The sequence below is a fragment of the Phasianus colchicus genome, chromosome 15 (assembly GCF_987193195.1).
Source record: "Phasianus colchicus chromosome 15, bPhaCol1.hap1.1, whole genome shotgun sequence".
Classification (NCBI taxonomy): domain Eukaryota; kingdom Metazoa; phylum Chordata; class Aves; order Galliformes; family Phasianidae; genus Phasianus; species Phasianus colchicus.
In genome coordinates, this window is record NC_143450.1 from 19,758,286 (window position 1) to 19,778,853 (window position 20,568).

General features: G+C 50.1%; 1 long non-coding RNA gene across 1 annotated transcript; it reads left to right on the top strand.

Annotated features, from left to right (window-relative positions):
• The first annotated feature begins 321 nt into the window (after positions 1–321).
• Positions 322–7,968, top strand: LOC149915949 (uncharacterized). The gene is made up of 4 exons (XR_016471382.1): positions 322–477; positions 1,967–2,118; positions 5,424–5,575; positions 7,065–7,968. It is a non-coding gene; the product is annotated as an uncharacterized LOC149915949 (long non-coding RNA).
• The last annotated feature ends 12,600 nt before the right edge of the window (positions 7,969–20,568 follow it).

Sequence of the window (20,568 nt, forward strand, 5' to 3'; positions counted from 1 at the left end):
TGAACCCCTAGCTTAATGGGAACTCTAATGATAATTACATTAACCTGCAATGCATCTGTAAACCTAACCCTTAGCGTGATGTAAAAAAAAATGTCTCTAACCCGAAATGCAGCAATAAAAATAACACCCCTTGTTTTCTGTCAAATTAACCTTCGTCCCAATCGTAGTGCAGAAAAGAAGTTGTAGTTAGTTTAACAATTCAAGCCAACAAATAGCATTAATTTTATCCCTAATGCTCCTTTGTGACATCATTAGAGCAGTGTGCACAGGGTGCAGCCCCTGCATATGTGGGGCAGTGCCTTCATTACTGTATTGTGTCCAACAGGTGGCAGCGGAGAGGTGCGGTGTTCCCGGGCACCATAAAAACTGCACGGAGAGATCTGTGGCTCCTCATAAGAACAGCTTGGAACAGAAATCCGCTTTTCCTGGGATGCCCTGGAAGCCGACTTTGCTGACTGGTAATTGTCTGCCCAGCAGGTAAGGGCAGCGTACGCACACCAATGTTTACCCATTATGTAGCGTGGTACAATGTAGCACTCCCGGAGCTCTTTATTGCATTTTAGGGTACCCCAAAGGCTGCCTGTCCTTTTCTTCCCACATTCTATTTGTCTCTGGCCTTTCACTGCAGTGTTCTCCTTCTCTTTACCCTAGACATTCTCTACTGCATTTTCTTGCTGTCCTGTTTTGGTGTTCTGTGCCCCATTGTCGTGGCCATTGTACTTAGCTTTCTTTGCTGCATTCTCTTCAGCATTTGGTTTTGGTGTTTCTTGCCATGTTCTCTTGGCCTCGTGTTTCGGCATTTCTTGCCTTGTTCTCTTGGCTGTTGTCCTCAGCATTTCCTGCCATCTCATAGCCATTGCCTGGGCGTTCCCTGTGGCATTCTCCTTGGCCTCCTGTTTTGGCCTACCCAGCCACCTTCTCTTGGCCTTCTGCATGGGCTTTCTTTGCCATGTTCTCTCTGGCCACTTGTTCTGGAGTTCCCTGCCACATCCTCTTGGCTTCCTGTTTTGGCACTTCCTGCCATGTTCTCTTAGCCCTTGCCTAGGCATTTACTGCTGTGTTCTCTTAGCCTTCTGTTTTGGTATTTCTTGCCATGTTCTCTTGGCCGTTGTCCTCGGCACTTCCTGCCATCTCATAGCCCTTGCCCGGGCGTTCCCTGTGATGTCCTCCTCGGCGTCCTGTTTGGCGTTCCCTTCCCTGTGGCATTCTCCTTGGCCTCCTGTTTTGGCCTACCCAGCCACCTTCTCTTGGCCTTCTGCATTGGCTTCCTTTGCCATGTTCTCTTTGGCCGCTTGTCCTGGCGTTCCCTGCCACGTCCTCTCGGCCTCCTGTTTTGGCATTTCTTGCCATGTTCTCTTAGCTCTTGCCTAGGCATTTCTTGCCATGTTCTCTTGGCCTTCTGTTTTGGTGTTTCTTGCTGTGTTTTCTCGGCCTTTGCTGTTGGCCTTCCCTGCTGTGCTCTCCTTGCCCTCACCATAGCTTATCACTGGGTATTTTCCTTGCTTTTGCCCTTCCCTTAGCCTTAGCTGTTTGCTTTGCCTTTACCTCAGATTTCCCTTTGCTTGTCCTGGCAGTTTGGCACGCCTTTGCCTTTGGCTCTCTGGGATTGGCTGGGAGGCAGCGTTAATTTTGATCTTGACCTGAACCCCTAGCTTAATGGGAACTCTAATGATAATTACATTAACCTGCAATGCATCTGTAAACCTAACCCTTAGCGTGATGTAAAAAAAAATGTCTCTAACCCGAAATGCAGCAATAAAAATAACACCCCTTGTTTTCTGTCAAATTAACCTTCGTCCCAATCGTAGTGCAGAAAAGAAGTTGTAGTTAGTTTAACAATTCAAGCCAACAAATAGCATTAATTTTATCCCTAATGCTCCTTTGTGACATCATTAGAGCAGTGTGCACAGGGTGCAGCCCCTGCATATGTGGGGCAGTGCCTTCATTACTGTATTGTGTCCAACAGGTGGCAGCGGAGAGGTGCGGTGTTCCCGGGCACCATAAAAACTGCACGGAGAGATCTGTGGCTCCTCATAAGAACAGCTTGGAACAGAAATCCGCTTTTCCTGGGATGCCCTGGAAGCCGACTTTGCTGACTGGTAATTGTCTGCCCAGCAGGTAAGGGCAGCGTACGCACACCAATGTTTACCCATTATGTAGCGTGGTACAATGTAGCACTCCCGGAGCTCTTTATTGCATTTTAGGGTACCCCAAAGGCTGCCTGTCCTTTTCTTCCCACATTCTATTTGTCTCTGGCCTTTCACTGCAGTGTTCTCCTTCTCTTTACCCTAGACATTCTCTACTGCATTTTCTTGCTGTCCTGTTTTGGTGTTCTGTGCCCCATTGTCGTGGCCATTGTACTTAGCTTTCTTTGCTGCATTCTCTTCAGCATTTGGTTTTGGTGTTTCTTGCCATGTTCTCTTGGCCTCGTGTTTCGGCATTTCTTGCCTTGTTCTCTTGGCTGTTGTCCTCAGCATTTCCTGCCATCTCATAGCCATTGCCTGGGCGTTCCCTGTGGCATTCTCCTTGGCCTCCTGTTTTGGCCTACCCAGCCACCTTCTCTTGGCCTTCTGCATGGGCTTTCTTTGCCATGTTCTCTCTGGCCACTTGTTCTGGAGTTCCCTGCCACATCCTCTTGGCTTCCTGTTTTGGCACTTCCTGCCATGTTCTCTTAGCCCTTGCCTAGGCATTTACTGCTGTGTTCTCTTAGCCTTCTGTTTTGGTATTTCTTGCCATGTTCTCTTGGCCGTTGTCCTCGGCACTTCCTGCCATCTCGTAGCCCTTGCCCGGGCGTTCCCTGTGATGTCCTCCTCGGCGTCCTGTTTGGCGTTCCCTTCCCTGTGGCATTCTCCTTGGCCTCCTGTTTTGGCCTACCCAGCCACCTTCTCTTGGCCTTCTGCATTGGCTTTCTTTGCCATGTTCTCTTTGGCCGCTTGTCCTGGCGTTCCCTGCCACGTCCTCTCGGCCTCCTGTTTTGGCATTTCTTGCCATGTTCTCTTAGCTCTTGCCTAGGCATTTCTTGCCATGTTCTCTTGGCCTTCTGTTTTGGTGTTTCTTGCTGTGTTTTCTCGGCCTTTGCTGTTGGCCTTCCCTGCTGTGCTCTCCTTGCCCTCACCATAGCTTATCACTGGGTATTTTCCTTGCTTTTGCCCTTCCCTTAGCCTTAGCTGTTTGCTTTGCCTTTACCTCAGATTTCCCTTTGCTTGTCCTGGCAGTTTGGCACGCCTTTGCCTTTGGCTCTCTGGGATTGGCTGGGAGGCAGCGTTAATTTTGATCTTGACCTGAACCCCTAGCTTAATGGGAACTCTAATGATAATTACATTAACCTGCAATGCATCTGTAAACCTAACCCTTAGCGTGATGTAAAAAAAAATGTCTCTAACCCGAAATGCAGCAATAAAAATAACACCCCTTGTTTTCTGTCAAATTAACCTTCATCCCAATCGTAGTGCAGAAAAGAAGTTGTAGTTAGTTTAACAGTTGTTGTTGTTGTTAATAAGTTGTGTGCACAGGGTGCAGCCCTTGCATATGTGGGATAGTGCCTTCATTACTGTATTGTGTCCAACAGGTGGCAGCGGAGAGCTGTGGCGCTCCTGAGCGCTGTAAAAACTGCACAGAGTGATCTGTGGCTCTTCATGACAACAGCCAGGAACAGAAATCTGCATTTCCTGCGATGCCCCGGAAGCCAACTGTGCTGACGGTAATAATCTGCCCAACAGGTAAGGGCAATGTTTACCCATTACTTAGTAAGACACAAGGTAGGGTACCCGGAGTTCATTTCTGCATTTCAGCGTGCCTTACAGGCTGTCCGTTCTCTTCCTTCTGCGTTCCCCTTGCCTCTCCTCTGTGCCTAGTTATTTCCTGCAGCTTTCTCTTTGGTCTCTGTTCTGATGTCTGTGGTGGCATTCTCTTGTGCCTTGCCCAGTGTTTTGGCGTTCCTGGCGGTGTTTTCTTGGGCCCTGCCCTCCATTTTGGTGTTCCTGGCGGTGTTTTCTTTGGCCCTGCCCTCCATTTTGGCGTTCCTGGCGGTGTTTTCTTGGGCCTTGCCCTCCGTTTTGGCATTTTCTCCATTGTTTTCTTGGGCCCTGCCCTCTGTTTTGGCGTTCCTGGCGGTGTTTTCTTGGGCCCTGCCCTCCATTTTGGCGTTCCTGGCGGTGTTTTCTTGGGCCCTGCCCTCCGTTTTGGCGTTCCTGGCGGTGTTTTCTTGGGCCCTGCCCTCCGTTTTGGCGTTCCTGGCGGTGTTTTCTTGGGCCCTGCCCTCCGTTTTGGCGTTCCTGGCGGTGTTTACTTGGGCCCTGCCCTCCGTTTTGGCGTTCCGTGCATTGTTCTCTTGAGCCTTGCCCTCCGTTTTGGCGTTCCCTGCATTGTTCTATTGGGCCCTGCCCTCCGTTTTGGCATTGCCTGTGGCATTATCTTGGTTTTTGCCCTCTGTTTTGGTGTTCTGTGCAATGGTCTCATCAGTCTTGTGCTGTTTTGGTGTTCCTTGCGGCATTCTCTTTGATCTTGTCCTTCATTTTGGCATTCCCGAGGCTGTCCCTTGAGGCCCGGCCTCTGGCGAGGCCTTCCCTTTGTTGTTCTCCATGACTTTGCCTTGTCTTTGATGTTGCCTTCCCTTGGGTGCTGTCTATACCTTTGCCTTCTGTTTTGGCGTTCCCTGTGGCATTCTCCTTGGCCTCCTGTTTTGGCCTACCCAGCCACCTTCTCTTGGCCTTCTGCATTGGCTTCCTTTGCCATGTTCTCTTTGGCCGCTTGTCCTGGCGTTCCCTGCCACGTCCTCTCGGCCTCCTGTTTTGGCATTTCTTGCCATGTTCTCTTAGCTCTTGCCTAGGCATTTCTTGCCATGTTCTCTTGGCCTTCTGTTTTGGTGTTTCTTGCTGTGTTTTCTCGGCCTTTGCTGTTGGCCTTCCCTGCTGTGCTCTCCTTGCCCTCACCATAGCTTATCACTGGGTATTTTCCTTGCTTTTGCCCTTCCCTTAGCCTTAGCTGTTTGCTTTGCCTTTACCTCAGATTTCCCTTTGCTTGTCCTGGCAGTTTGGCACGCCTTTGCCTTTGGCTCTCTGGGATTGGCTGGGAGGCAGCGTTAATTTTGATCTTGACCTGAACCCCTAGCTTAATGGGAACTCTAATGATAATTACATTAACCTGCAATGCATCTGTAAACCTAACCCTTAGCGTGATGTAAAAAAAAATGTCTCTAACCCGAAATGCAGCAATAAAAATAACACCCCTTGTTTTCTGTCAAATTAACCTTCGTCCCAATCGTAGTGCAGAAAAGAAGTTGTAGTTAGTTTAACAATTCAAGCCAACAAATAGCATTAATTTTATCCCTAATGCTCCTTTGTGACATCATTAGAGCAGTGTGCACAGGGTGCAGCCCCTGCATATGTGGGGCAGTGCCTTCATTACTGTATTGTGTCCAACAGGTGGCAGCGGAGAGGTGCGGTGTTCCCGGGCACCATAAAAACTGCACGGAGAGATCTGTGGCTCCTCATAAGAACAGCTTGGAACAGAAATCCGCTTTTCCTGGGATGCCCTGGAAGCCGACTTTGCTGACTGGTAATTGTCTGCCCAGCAGGTAAGGGCAGCGTACGCACACCAATGTTTACCCATTATGTAGCGTGGTACAATGTAGCACTCCCGGAGCTCTTTATTGCATTTTAGGGTACCCCAAAGGCTGCCTGTCCTTTTCTTCCCACATTCTATTTGTCTCTGGCCTTTCACTGCAGTGTTCTCCTTCTCTTTACCCTAGACATTCTCTACTGCATTTTCTTGCTGTCCTGTTTTGGTGTTCTGTGCCCCATTGTCGTGGCCATTGTACTTAGCTTTCTTTGCTGCATTCTCTTCAGCATTTGGTTTTGGTGTTTCTTGCCATGTTCTCTTGGCCTCGTGTTTCGGCATTTCTTGCCTTGTTCTCTTGGCTGTTGTCCTCAGCATTTCCTGCCATCTCATAGCCATTGCCTGGGCGTTCCCTGTGGCATTCTCCTTGGCCTCCTGTTTTGGCCTACCCAGCCACCTTCTCTTGGCCTTCTGCATGGGCTTTCTTTGCCATGTTCTCTCTGGCCACTTGTTCTGGAGTTCCCTGCCACATCCTCTTGGCTTCCTGTTTTGGCACTTCCTGCCATGTTCTCTTAGCCCTTGCCTAGGCATTTACTGCTGTGTTCTCTTAGCCTTCTGTTTTGGTATTTCTTGCCATGTTCTCTTGGCCGTTGTCCTCGGCACTTCCTGCCATCTCGTAGCCCTTGCCCGGGCGTTCCCTGTGATGTCCTCCTCGGCGTCCTGTTTGGCGTTCCCTTCCCTGTGGCATTCTCCTTGGCCTCCTGTTTTGGCCTACCCAGCCACCTTCTCTTGGCCTTCTGCATTGGCTTCCTTTGCCATGTTCTCTTTGGCCGCTTGTCCTGGCGTTCCCTGCCACGTCCTCTCGGCCTCCTGTTTTGGCATTTCTTGCCATGTTCTCTTAGCTCTTGCCTAGGCATTTCTTGCCATGTTCTCTTGGCCTTCTGTTTTGGTGTTTCTTGCTGTGTTTTCTCGGCCTTTGCTGTTGGCCTTCCCTGCTGTGCTCTCCTTGCCCTCACCATAGCTTATCACTGGGTATTTTCCTTGCTTTTGCCCTTCCCTTAGCCTTAGCTGTTTGCTTTGCCTTTACCTCAGATTTCCCTTTGCTTGTCCTGGCAGTTTGGCACGCCTTTGCCTTTGGCTCTCTGGGATTGGCTGGGAGGCAGCGTTAATTTTGATCTTGACCTGAACCCCTAGCTTAATGGGAACTCTAATGATAATTACATTAACCTGCAATGCATCTGTAAACCTAACCCTTAGCGTGATGTAAAAAAAAATGTCTCTAACCCGAAATGCAGCAATAAAAATAACACCCCTTGTTTTCTGTCAAATTAACCTTCGTCCCAATCGTAGTGCAGAAAAGAAGTTGTAGTTAGTTTAACAATTCAAGCCAACAAATAGCATTAATTTTATCCCTAATGCTCCTTTGTGACATCATTAGAGCAGTGTGCACAGGGTGCAGCCCCTGCATATGTGGGGCAGTGCCTTCATTACTGTATTGTGTCCAACAGGTGGCAGCGGAGAGGTGCGGTGTTCCCGGGCACCATAAAAACTGCACGGAGAGATCTGTGGCTCCTCATAAGAACAGCTTGGAACAGAAATCCGCTTTTCCTGGGATGCCCTGGAAGCCGACTTTGCTGACTGGTAATTGTCTGCCCAGCAGGTAAGGGCAGCGTACGCACACCAATGTTTACCCATTATGTAGCGTGGTACAATGTAGCACTCCCGGAGCTCTTTATTGCATTTTAGGGTACCCCAAAGGCTGCCTGTCCTTTTCTTCCCACATTCTATTTGTCTCTGGCCTTTCACTGCAGTGTTCTCCTTCTCTTTACCCTAGACATTCTCTACTGCATTTTCTTGCTGTCCTGTTTTGGTGTTCTGTGCCCCATTGTCGTGGCCATTGTACTTAGCTTTCTTTGCTGCATTCTCTTCAGCATTTGGTTTTGGTGTTTCTTGCCATGTTCTCTTGGCCTCGTGTTTCGGCATTTCTTGCCTTGTTCTCTTGGCTGTTGTCCTCAGCATTTCCTGCCATCTCATAGCCATTGCCTGGGCGTTCCCTGTGGCATTCTCCTTGGCCTCCTGTTTTGGCCTACCCAGCCACCTTCTCTTGGCCTTCTGCATGGGCTTTCTTTGCCATGTTCTCTCTGGCCACTTGTTCTGGAGTTCCCTGCCACATCCTCTTGGCTTCCTGTTTTGGCACTTCCTGCCATGTTCTCTTAGCCCTTGCCTAGGCATTTACTGCTGTGTTCTCTTAGCCTTCTGTTTTGGTATTTCTTGCCATGTTCTCTTGGCCGTTGTCCTCGGCACTTCCTGCCATCTCGTAGCCCTTGCCCGGGCGTTCCCTGTGATGTCCTCCTCGGCGTCCTGTTTGGCGTTCCCTTCCCTGTGGCATTCTCCTTGGCCTCCTGTTTTGGCCTACCCAGCCACCTTCTCTTGGCCTTCTGCATTGGCTTCCTTTGCCATGTTCTCTTTGGCCGCTTGTCCTGGCGTTCCCTGCCACGTCCTCTCGGCCTCCTGTTTTGGCACATCCTGCCGTGTGCTCTTAGCCCTCACCTAGGCATTTCTTGCTGTGTTTTCTCGGCCTTTGCTGTTGGCCTTCCCTGCTGTGCTCTCCTTGCCCTTGCCCTCACCATAGCCTTTCATTGGGCATTCTCCTTGCTTTTGCCCTTCCCTTAGCCTTTGCTGTTTGCTTTGCCTTTACCTCAGATTTCCCTTTGCTTGTCCTGGGAGTTTGGCACGCCTTTGCCTTTGGCTCTCTGGGATTGGCTGGGAGGCAGCGTTAATTTTGATCTTGACCTGAACCCCTAGCTTAATGGGAACTCTAATGATAATTACATTAACCTGCAATGCATCTGTAAACCTAACCCTTAGCGTGATGTAAAAAAAAATGTCTCTAACCCGAAATGCAGCAATAAAAATAACACCCCTTGTTTTCTGTCAAATTAACCTTCATCCCAATCGTAGTGCAGAAAAGAAGTCATAGTTAGTTTAACAGTTGTTGTTGTTGTTAATAAGTTGTGTGCACAGGGTGCAGCCCTTGCGTATGTGGGATAGTGCCTTCATTACTGTATTGTGTCCAACAGGTGGCAGCGGGGAGCTGTGGCACTCCTGAGTGCCATAACAACTGCACAGAGCAACCTGTGGCTCTTCATGACAACAGCCCGGAACAGAATTCTGCATTTCCTGCGATGCCCCGGAAGCCAACTTTGCTGACGGTAATAATCTGCCCAAGAGGTAAGGGCAATGTTTACCCATTACTTAGTAAGACACAAGGTAGGGTACCCGGAGTTCATTCCTGCATTTCAGCGTGCCTTACAGGCTGTCCGTTCTCTTCCTTCTGCCTTCCCCTTTCCTCTCCTCTTTGCCTGATTATCTCCTGCAGCATTCTCTTTGGTCTCTGTTTTGGTGTCTGTGGTGGCGTTTTCTTGGGCCCTGCCCTCCATTTTGGTGCTCCTGGTAGCGTTTTCTTTGGCCCTGCCCTCTGTTTTGGCGTTCCTGGTAGCGTTTTCTTTGGCCCTGCCCTCTGTTTTGGTGTTCCTGGTAGCGTTTTCTTGGGCTTTGCCCTCCGTTTTGGCGTTCCTGGCAGTGTTTTCTTGGGCCTTGCCCTCCGTTTTGGCGTTCCTGGCAGCGTTTTCTTGGGCCCTGCCCTCCGTTTTGGCGTTCCTGGCAGCGTTTTCTTGGGCCCTGCCCTCTGTTTTGGTGTTCCTGGCAGCGTTTTCTTGGGCCCTGCCCTCTGTTTTGGTGTTCCTGGCAGTGTTTTCTTGGGCCCTGCCCTCTGTTTTGGCGTTCCTGGCAGTGTTTTCTTGGGCCCTGCCCTCTGTTTTGGTGTTCCTGGCAGCGTTTTCTTGGGCCCTGCCCTCTGTTTTGGCGTTCTATGTAATGGTCTCTTTAGTCTTGTGCTGGTTTGGCATTCCCTGCGGCCTTCTCTTCAGTCTTGTGCTGGTTTGGCATTCCCTGCGGCCTTCTCTTCAGTCTTGTGCTGGTTTGGCATTCCCTGCGGCCTTCTCTTCAGTCTTGTGCTGGTTTGGCATTCCCTGAGGCCTTCTCTTCAGTCTTGTGCTGGTTTGGCATTCCCTGAGGCCTTCTCTTTGGGCCCGGCCTCTGACGCGGCCTTCTCTTTGGGCCCGGCCTCTGACGCGGCCTTCTCTTTGGGCCCGGCCTCTGACGCGGCCTTCTCTTTGGGCCCGGCCTCTGACGCGGCCTTCTCTTTGGGCCCGGCCTCTGACGCGGCCTTCTCTTTGGGCCCGGCCTCTGACGCGGCCTTCTCTTTGGGCCCGGCCTCTGACGCGGCCTTCTCTTTGGGCCCGGCCTCTGACGCGGCCTTCTCTTTGGGCCCGGCCTCTGACGCGGCCTTCTCTTTGGGCCCGGCCTCTGACGCGGCCTTCTCTTTGGGCCCGGCCTCTGACGCGGCCTTCTCTTTGGGCCCGGCCTCTGACGCGGCCTTCTCTTTGGGCCCGGCCTCTGACGCGGCCTTCTTTGTTGTTTTCCATGACTTAGCCTTGCCTTTGATGTTGCCCTCTTTTGGGTACTGTCTATACCTTTGCACTCTGTTTTGGTGTTTGCTTCAGTGTTCTTGCCTTTGCCTCCGCTTTCCCTAACAGTCACTCTGAGCATGATCCTAATAACCCTAACTGTAATATCTTCACCCCAACCTTAATGAGCTCTGAACAACAAATGTAGTGCTAATTGTAAGCATGACTGTATAGATAACTATACTAGCTGTCCAAATTAACCCTGAACCTACCCTCTAATGGTGCACTAAACTTATCTGTAATCTTTTAGTATTTAGTAATACTAAAAATAATCCTACATCTTTCCTGTTAAATACTCCTAACCTTAATCTTAAGCCATTTGTTGGGGTGGTCTTTTGCTTGCACATTTTGTGGGGGGTGGTCTTATGGTGAGCGCTGTTTGTGTCTTGGCGTTCCTCTTTCTAAAGTGTGTCTCTCTGTATTGCAGGCAAAGATGCCTTTGACACTTCCAGTCGATGACTTCCCCCCTGGGATGCCATGCTGTTTCCAGGCCTCCCACAGTCACCACCAGCTTAGTTCAGTTGAGCTGTTACTCATATCTCCTGGTCTCTTCCCTTCCCGTAGTCTTCCTTTCACTCTGCCACAAGCCCCTACCACTGCCCAAGGTCATTGCAGGCAATGTGTGGAATGCAGTACTTGTTCTCATTATAGTTCACCCCATTGGCGTCAGCCTAGCAAATCCAACCCACCCACACCCTTCCTTAGGGCCCTTCTACTTCCATGCCAACCAATCCTTCCTTCTCATGTGATTTTGTGTTCCTTCCCAGCCAGTTTAAGACTCATGCCCCTTTGTGGCCATTTTGAGAGTTGTGCTGATTTCAGTATGTGTATCATTTATGTCAACCAAATTGGCTTTAGCTTTGCAGACTTTTTGCATCAATCAAATTGGCTTTGCAGTCATTTTGCATCAACCAAATTGGCTTTAGCTTTGCCTTGCTTACGGGGTTGGGTTAGCTTTGCTTTGTTTGTTTCTACCGCAGGGCTAACCCAACCCTGTAAGCAACACCCAAGGGCCGTTGGAGGCCATTTGCCTTCCTTCCCGGCCAGTCTGAGACTCGTGCCCCATTGTGGCCATTTTGAGAGTTGCGCTGATTTCAGCATGTACAGTTGATTAATCTCAACCAAATTGGCTTTAGCTTTGCCTTGCTTACGGGGTTGGGTTAGCTTTGCTTTGTTTGTTTCTACCGCAGGGCTAACCCAACCCCGTAACCAATGCCCAAGGGCCGCTGGAGGCTGTGTTCCTTCCCGGCCACTTTGAGACTCGCGCCCCTTTGTGGCCGTGATGAGAGTTGCGCTGATTTCAGCATGTGCAATCAATGTCAACCAAATTGGCTGTAGCTTTGCCTTGCTTACGGGGTTGGGTTAGCTTTGCTTTGTTTGTTTCTACCGCAGGGCTAACCCAACCCTGTAAGCAACACCCAAGGGCCGTTGGAGGCCATTTGCCTTCCTTCCCGGCCAGTCTGAGACTCGTGCTCCACTGTGGCCATTTTGAGAGTTGTGCTGATTTCAGCATGTACAGTTGATTAATCTCAACCAAATTGGCTTTAGCTTTGCCTTGCTTACGGGGTTGGGTTAGCTTTGCTTTGTTTGTTTCTACCGCAGGGCTAACCCAACCCTGTAAGCAACACCCAAGGGCCGTTGGAGGCCATTTGCCTTCCTTCCCGGCCAGTCTGAGACTCGTGCCCCATTGTGGCCATTTTGAGAGTTGCGCTGATTTCAGCATGTACAGTTGATTAATCTCAACCAAATTGGCTTTAGCTTTGCCTTGCTTACGGGGTTGGGTTAGCTTTGCTTTGTTTGTTTCTACCGCAGGGCTAACCCAACCCCGTAACCAATGCCCAAGGGCCGCTGGAGGCTGTGTTCCTTCCCGGCCACTTTGAGACTCGCGCCCCTTTGTGGCCGTGATGAGAGTTGCGCTGATTTCAGCATGTGCAATCAATGTCAACCAAATTGGCTGTAGCTTTGCCTTGCTTACGGGGTTGGGTTAGCTTTGCTTTGTTTGTTTCTACCGCAGGGCTAACCCAACCCTGTAAGCAACACCCAAGGGCCGTTGGAGGCCATTTGCCTTCCTTCCCGGCCAGTCTGAGACTCGTGCTCCACTGTGGCCATTTTGAGAGTTGTGCTGATTTCAGCATGTACAGTTGATTAATCTCAACCAAATTGGCTTTAGCTTTGCCTTGCTTACGGGGTTGGGTTAGCTTTGCTTTGTTTGTTTCTACCGCAGGGCTAACCCAACCCTGTAAGCAACACCCAAGGGCCGTTGGAGGCCATTTGCCTTCCTTCCCGGCCAGTCTGAGACTCGTGCCCCATTGTGGCCATTTTGAGAGTTGCGCTGATTTCAGCATGTACAGTTGATTAATCTCAACCAAATTGGCTTTAGCTTTGCCTTGCTTACGGGGTTGGGTTAGCTTTGCTTTGTTTGTTTCTACCGCAGGGCTAACCCAACCCCGTAACCAATGCCCAAGGGCCGCTGGAGGCTGTGTTCCTTCCCGGCCACTTTGAGACTCGCGCCCCTTTGTGGCCGTGATGAGAGTTGCGCTGATTTCAGCATGTGCAATCAATGTCAACCAAATTGGCTGTAGCTTTGCCTTGCTTACGGGGTTGGGTTAGCTTTGCTTTGTTTGTTTCTACCGCAGGGCTAACCCAACCCTGTAAGCAACACCCAAGGGCCGTTGGAGGCCATTTGCCTTCCTTCCCGGCCAGTCTGAGACTCGTGCTCCACTGTGGCCATTTTGAGAGTTGTGCTGATTTCAGCATGTACAGTTGATTAATCTCAACCAAATTGGCTTTAGCTTTGCCTTGCTTACGGGGTTGGGTTAGCTTTGCTTTGTTTGTTTCTACCGCAGGGCTAACCCAACCCCGTAACCAATGCCCAAGGGCTGCTGGAGGCTGTGTTCCTTCCCGGCCACTTAGAGACTTGCGCCCCTTTGTGGCCGTGATGAGAGTTGTGCTGATTTCAGCATGTGCAATCAATCTCAACCAAATTGGCTGCAGCTTTGCCTTGCTTACGGGGTTGGGTTAGCTTTGCTTTGTTTGTTTCTACCGCAGGGCTAACCCAACCCTGTAAGCAACACCCAAGGGACGTTGGAGGCAATTTGCTTTCCTTCCCGGCCAGTCTGAGACTTGCATATCCTTTTGGATGGCCTGAGATATAAACTGCTATTGAGGGGGGTTAGGGTTAGGGTTAGGGTTAGGGTTAGGGTTAGGGTTAGGGTTAGGGTTAGGGTTAGGGTTAGGGTTAGGGTTAGGGTTAGGGTTAGGGTTAGGGTTAGGGTTAGGGTTAGGGTTAGGGTTAGGGTTAGGGTTAGGGTTAGGGTTAGGGTTAGGGTTAGGGTTAGGGTTAGGGTTAGGGTTAGGGTTAGGGTTAGGGTTAGGGTTAGGGTTAGGGTTAGGGTTAGGGTTAGGGTTAGGGTTAGGGTTAGGGTTAGGGTTAGGGTTAGGGTTAGGGTTAGGGTTAGGGTTAGGGTTAGGGTTAGGGTTAGGGTTAGGGTTAGGGTTAGGGTTAGGGTTAGGGTTAGGGTTAGGGTTAGGGTTAGGGTTAGGGTTAGGGTTAGGGTTAGGGTTAGGGTTAGGGTTAGGGTTAGGGTTAGGGTTAGGGTTAGGGTTAGGGTTAGGGTTAGGGTTAGGGTTAGGGTTAGGGTTAGGGTTAGGGTTAGGGTTAGGGTTAGGGTTGGGTTAGGGTTGGGTTAGGGTTAGGGTTAGGGTTAGGGTTAGGGTTAGGGTTAGGGTTAGGGTTAGGGTTAGGGTTAGGGTTAGGGTTAGGGTTAGGGTTAGGGTTAGGGTTAGGGTTAGGGTTAGGGTTAGGGTTAGGGTTAGGGTTAGGGTTAGGGTTAGGGTTAGGGTTAGGGTTAGGGTTAGGGTTAGGGTTAGGGTTAGGGTTAGGGTTAGGGTTAGGGTTAGGGTTAGGGTTAGGGTTAGGGTTAGGGTTAGGGTTAGGGTTAGGGTTAGGGTTAGGGTTAGGGTTAGGGTTAGGGTTAGGGTTAGGGTTAGGGTTAGGGTTAGGGTTAGGGTTAGGGTTAGGGTTAGGGTTAGGGTTAGGGTTAGGGTTAGGGTTAGGGTTAGGGTTAGGGTTAGGGTTAGGGTTAGGGTTAGGGTTAGGGTTAGGGTTAGGGTTAGGGTTAGGGTTAGGGTTAGGGTTAGGGTTAGGGTTAGGGTTAGGGTTAGGGTTAGGGTTAGGGTTAGGGTTAGGGTTAGGGTTAGGGTTAGGGTTAGGGTTAGGGTTAGGGTTAGGGTTAGGGTTAGGGTTAGGGTTAGGGTTAGGGTTAGGGTTAGGGTTAGGGTTAGGGTTAGGGTTAGGGTTAGGGTTAGGGTTAGGGTTAGGGTTAGGGTTAGGGTTAGGGTTAGGGTTAGGGTTAGGGTTAGGGTTAGGGTTAGGGTTAGGGTTAGGGTTAGGGTTAGGGTTAGGGTTAGGGTTAGGGTTAGGGTTAGGGTTAGGGTTAGGGTTAGGGTTAGGGTTAGGGTTAGGGTTAGGGTTAGGGTTAGGGTTAGGGTTAGGGTTAGGGTTAGGGTTAGGGTTAGGGTTAGGGTTAGGGTTAGGGTTAGGGTTAGGGTTAGGGTTAGGGTTAGGGTTAGGGTTAGGGTTAGGGTTAGGGTTAGGGTTAGGGTTAGGGTTAGGGTTAGGGTTAGGGTTAGGGTTAGGGTTAGGGTTAGGGTTAGGGTTAGGGTTAGGGTTAGGGTTAGGGTTAGGGTTAGGGTTAGGGTTAGGGTTAGGGTTAGGGTTAGGGTTAGGGTTAGGGTTAGGGTTAGGGTTAGGGTTAGGGTTAGGGTTAGGGTTAGGGTTAGGGTTAGGGTTAGGGTTAGGGTTAGGGTTAGGGTTAGGGTTAGGGTTAGGGTTAGGGTTAGGGTTAGGGTTAGGGTTAGGGTTAGGGTTAGGGTTAGGGTTAGGGTTAGGGTTAGGGTTAGGGTTAGGGTTAGGGTTAGGGTTAGGGTTAGGGTTAGGGTTAGGGTTAGGGTTAGGGTTAGGGTTAGGGTTAGGGTTAGGGTTAGGGTTAGGGTTAGGGTTAGGGTTAGGGTTAGGGTTAGGGTTAGGGTTAGGGTTAGGGTTAGGGTTAGGGTTAGGGTTAGGGTTAGGGTTAGGGTTAGGGTTAGGGTTAGGGTTAGGGTTAGGGTTAGGGTTAGGGTTAGGGTTAGGGTTAGGGTTAGGGTTAGGGTTAGGGTTAGGGTTAGGGTTAGGGTTAGGGTTAGGGTTAGGGTTAGGGTTAGGGTTAGGGTTAGGGTTAGGGTTAGGGTTAGGGTTAGGGTTAGGGTTAGGGTTAGGGTTAGGGTTAGGGTTAGGGTTAGGGTTAGGGTTAGGGTTAGGGTTAGGGTTAGGGTTAGGGTTAGGGTTAGGGTTAGGGTTAGGGTTAGGGTTAGGGTTAGGGTTAGGGTTAGGGTTAGGGTTAGGGTTAGGGTTAGGGTTAGGGTTAGGGTTAGGGTTAGGGTTAGGGTTAGGGTTAGGGTTAGGGTTAGGGTTAGGGTTAGGGTTAGGGTTAGGGTTAGGGTTAGGGTTAGGGTTAGGGTTAGGGTTAGGGTTAGGGTTAGGGTTAGGGTTAGGGTTAGGGTTAGGGTTAGGGTTAGGGTTAGGGTTAGGGTTAGGGTTAGGGTTAGGGTTAGGGTTAGGGTTAGGGTTAGGGTTAGGGTTAGGGTTAGGGTTAGGGTTAGGGTTAGGGTTAGGGTTAGGGTTAGGGTTAGGGTTAGGGTTAGGGTTAGGGTTAGGGTTAGGGTTAGGGTTAGGGTTAGGGTTAGGGTTAGGGTTAGGGTTAGGGTTAGGGTTAGGGTTAGGGTTAGGGTTAGGGTTAGGGTTAGGGTTAGGGTTAGGGTTAGGGTTAGGGTTAGGGTTAGGGTTAGGGTTAGGGTTAGGGTTAGGGTTAGGGTTAGGGTTAGGGTTAGGGTTAGGGTTAGGGTTAGGGTTAGGGTTAGGGTTAGGGTTAGGGTTAGGGTTAGGGTTAGGGTTAGGGTTAGGGTTAGGGTTAGGGTTAGGGTTAGGGTTAGGGTTAGGGTTAGGGTTAGGGTTAGGGTTAGGGTTAGGGTTAGGGTTAGGGTTAGGGTTAGGGTTAGGGTTAGGGTTAGGGTTAGGGTTAGGGTTAGGGTTAGGGTTAGGGTTAGGGTTAGGGTTAGGGTTAGGGTTAGGGTTAGGGTTAGGGTTAGGGTTAGGGTTAGGGTTAGGGTTAGGGTTAGGGTTAGGGTTAGGGTTAGGGTTAGGGTTAGGGTTAGGGTTAGGGTTAGGGTTAGGGTTAGGGTTAGGGTTAGGGTTAGGGTTAGGGTTAGGGTTAGGGTTAGGGTTAGGGTTAGGGTTAGGGTTAGGGTTAGGGTTAGGGTTAGGGTTAGGGTTAGGGTTAGGGTTAGGGTTAGGGTTAGGGTTAGGGTTAGGGTTAGGGTTAGGGTTAGGGTTAGGGTTAGGGTTAGGGTTAGGGTTAGGGTTAGGGTTAGGGTTAGGGTTAGGGTTAGGGTTAGGGTTAGGGTTAGGGTTAGGGTTAGGGTTAGGGTTAGGGTTAGGGTTAGGGTTAGGGTTAGGGTTAGGGTTAGGGTTAGGGTTAGGGTTAGGGTTAGGGTTAGGGTTAGGGTTAGGGTTAGGGTTAGGGTTAGGGTTAGGGTTAGGGTTAGGGTTAGGGTTAGGGTTAGGGTTAGGGTTAGGGTTAGGGTTAGGGTTAGGGTTAGGGTTAGGGTTAGGGTTAGGGTTAGGGTTAGGGTTAGGGTTAGGGTTAGGGTTAGGGTTAGGGTTAGGGTTAGGGTTAGGGTTAGGGTTAGGGTTAGGGTTAGGGTTAGGGTTAGGGTTAGGGTTAGGGTTAGGGTTAGGGTTAGGGTTAGGGTTAGGGTTAGGGTTAGGGTTAGGGTTAGGGTTAGGGTTAGGGTTAGGGTTAGGGTTAGGGTTAGGGTTAGGGTTAGGGTTAGGGTTAGGGTTAGGGTTAGGGTTAGGGTTAGGGTTAGGGTTAGGGTTAGGGTTAGGGTTAGGGTTAGGGTTAGGGTTAGGGTTAGGGTTAGGGTTAGGGTTAGGGTTAGGGTTAGGGTTAGGGTTAGGGTTAGGGTTAGGGTTAGGGTTAGGGTTAGGGTTAGGGTTAGGGTTAGGGTTAGGGTTAGGGTTAGGGTTAGGGTTAGGGTTAGGGTTAGGGTTAGGGTTAGGGTTAGGGTTAGGGTTAGGGTTAGGGTTAGGGTTAGGGTTAGGGTTAGGGTTAGGGTTAGGGTTAGGGTTAGGGTTAGGGTTAGGGTTAGGGTTAGGGTTAGGGTTAGGGTTAGGGTTAGGGTTAGGGTTAGGGTTAGGGTTAGGGTTAGGGTTAGGGTTAGGGTTAGGGTTAGGGTTAGGGTTAGGGTTAGGGTTAGGGTTAGGGTTAGGGTTAGGGTTAGGGTTAGGGTTAGGGTTAGGGTTAGGGTTAGGGTTAGGGTTAGGGTTAGGGTTAGGGTTAGGGTTAGGGTTAGGGTTAGGGTTAGGGTTAGGGTTAGGGTTAGGGTTAGGGTTAGGGTTAGGGTTAGGGTTAGGGTTAGGGTTAGGGTTAGGGTTAGGGTTAGGGTTAGGGTTAGGGTTAGGGTTAGGGTTAGGGTTAGGGTTAGGGTTAGGGTTAGGGTTAGGGTTAGGGTTAGGGTTAGGGTTAGGGTTAGGGTTAGGGTTAGGGTTAGGGTTAGGGTTAGGGTTAGGGTTAGGGTTAGGGTTAGGGTTAGGGTTAGGGTTAGGGTTAGGGTTAGGGTTAGGGTTAGGGTTAGGGTTAGGGTTAGGGTTAGGGTTAGGGTTAGGGTTAGGGTTAGGGTTAGGGTTAGGGTTAGGGTTAGGGTTAGGGTTAGGGTTAGGGTTAGGGTTAGGGTTAGGGTTAGGGTTAGGGTTAGGGTTAGGGTTAGGGTTAGGGTTAGGGTTAGGGTTAGGGTTAGGGTTAGGGTTAGGGTTAGGGTTAGGGTTAGGGTTAGGGTTAGGGTTAGGGTTAGGGTTAGGGTTAGGGTTAGGGTTAGGGTTAGGGTTAGGGTTAGGGTTAGGGTTAGGGTTAGGGTTAGGGTTAGGGTTAGGGTTAGGGTTAGGGTTAGGGTTAGGGTTAGGGTTAGGGTTAGGGTTAGGGTTAGGGTTAGGGTTAGGGTTAGGGTTAGGGTTAGGGTTAGGGTTAGGGTTAGGGTTAGGGTTAGGGTTAGGGTTAGGGTTAGGGTTAGGGTTAGGGTTAGGGTTAGGGTTAGGGTTAGGGTTAGGGTTAGGGTTAGGGTTAGGGTTAGGGTTAGGGTTAGGGTTAGGGTTAGGGTTAGGGTTAGGGTTAGGGTTAGGGTTAGGGTTAGGGTTAGGGTTAGGGTTAGGGTTAGGGTTAGGGTTAGGGTTAGGGTTAGGGTTAGGGTTAGGGTTAGGGTTAGGGTTAGGGTTAGGGTTAGGGTTAGGGTTAGGGTTAGGGTTAGGGTTAGGGTTAGGGTTAGGGTTAGGGTTAGGGTTAGGGTTAGGGTTAGGGTTAGGGTTAGGGTTAGGGTTAGGGTTAGGGTTAGGGTTAGGGTTAGGGTTAGGGTTAGGGTTAGGGTTAGGGTTAGGGTTAGGGTTAGGGTTAGGGTTAGGGTTAGGGTTAGGGTTAGGGTTAGGGTTAGGGTTAGGGTTAGGGTTAGGGTTAGGGTTAGGGTTAGGGTTAGGGTTAGGGTTAGGGTTAGGGTTAGGGTTAGGGTTAGGGTTAGGGTTAGGGTTAGGGTTAGGGTTAGGGTTAGGGTTAGGGTTAGGGTTAGGGTTAGGGTTAGGGTTAGGGTTAGGGTTAGGGTTAGGGTTAGGGTTAGGGTTAGGGTTAGGGTTAGGGTTAGGGTTAGGGTTAGGGTTAGGGTTAGGGTTAGGGTTAGGGTTAGGGTTAGGGTTAGGGTTAGGGTTAGGGTTAGGGTTAGGGTTAGGGTTAGGGTTAGGGTTAGGGTTAGGGTTAGGGTTAGGGTTAGGGTTAGGGTTAGGGTTAGGGTTAGGGTTAGGGTTAGGGTTAGGGTTAGGGTTAGGGTTAGGGTTAGGGTTAGGGTTAGGGTTAGGGTTAGGGTTAGGGTTAGGGTTAGGGTTAGGGTTAGGGTTAGGGTTAGGGTTAGGGTTAGGGTTAGGGTTAGGGTTAGGGTTAGGGTTAGGGTTAGGGTTAGGGTTAGGGTTAGGGTTAGGGTTAGGGTTAGGGTTAGGGTTAGGGTTAGGGTTAGGGTTAGGGTTAGGGTTAGGGTTAGGGTTAGGGTTAGGGTTAGGGTTAGGGTTAGGGTTAGGGTTAGGGTTAGGGTTAGGGTTAGGGTTAGGGTTAGGGTTAGGGTTAGGGTTAGGGTTAGGGTTAGGGTTAGGGTTAGGGTTAGGGTTAGGGTTAGGGTTAGGGTTAGGGTTAGGGTTAGGGTTAGGGTTAGGGTTAGGGTTAGGGTTAGGGTTAGGGTTAGGGTTAGGGTTAGGGTTAGGGTTAGGGTTAGGGTTAGGGTTAGGGTTAGGGTTAGGGTTAGGGTTAGGGTTAGGGTTAGGGTTAGGGTTAGGGTTAGGGTTAGGGTTAGGGTTAGGGTTAGGGTTAGGGTTAGGGTTAGGGTTAGGGTTAGGGTTAGGGTTAGGGTTAGGGTTAGGGTTAGGGTTAGGGTTAGGGTTAGGGTTAGGGTTAGGGTTAGGGTTAGGGTTAGGGTTAGGGTTAGGGTTAGGGTTAGGGTTAGGGTTAGGGTTAGGGTTAGGGTTAGGGTTAGGGTTAGGGTTAGGGTTAGGGTTAGGGTTAGGGTTAGGGTTAGGGTTAGGGTTAGGGTTAGGGTTAGGGTTAGGGTTAGGGTTAGGGTTAGGGTTAGGGTTAGGGTTAGGGTTAGGGTTAGGGTTAGGGTTAGGGTTAGGGTTAGGGTTAGGGTTAGGGTTAGGGTTAGGGTTAGGGTTAGGGTTAGGGTTAGGGTTAGGGTTAGGGTTAGGGTTAGGGTTAGGGTTAGGGTTAGGGTTAGGGTTAGGGTTAGGGTTAGGGTTAGGGTTAGGGTTAGGGTTAGGGTTAGGGTTAGGGTTAGGGTTAGGGTTAGGGTTAGGGTTAGGGTTAGGGTTAGGGTTAGGGTTAGGGTTAGGGTTAGGGTTAGGGTTAGGGTTAGGGTTAGGGTTAGGGTTAGGGTTAGGGTTAGGGTTAGGGTTAGGGTTAGGGTTAGGGTTAGGGTTAGGGTTAGGGTTAGGGTTAGGGTTAGGGTTAGGGTTAGGGTTAGGGTTAGGGTTAGGGTTAGGGTTAGGGTTAGGGTTAGGGTTAGGGTTAGGGTTAGGGTTAGGGTTAGGGTTAGGGTTAGGGTTAGGGTTAGGGTTAGGGTTAGGGTTAGGGTTAGGGTTAGGGTTAGGGTTAGGGTTAGGGTTAGGGTTAGGGTTAGGGTTAGGGTTAGGGTTAGGGTTAGGGTTAGGGTTAGGGTTAGGGTTAGGGTTAGGGTTAGGGTTAGGGTTAGGGTTAGGGTTAGGGTTAGGGTTAGGGTTAGGGTTAGGGTTAGGGTTAGGGTTAGGGTTAGGGTTAGGGTTAGGGTTAGGGTTAGGGTTAGGGTTAGGGTTAGGGTTAGGGTTAGGGTTAGGGTTAGGGTTAGGGTTAGGGTTAGGGTTAGGGTTAGGGTTAGGGTTAGG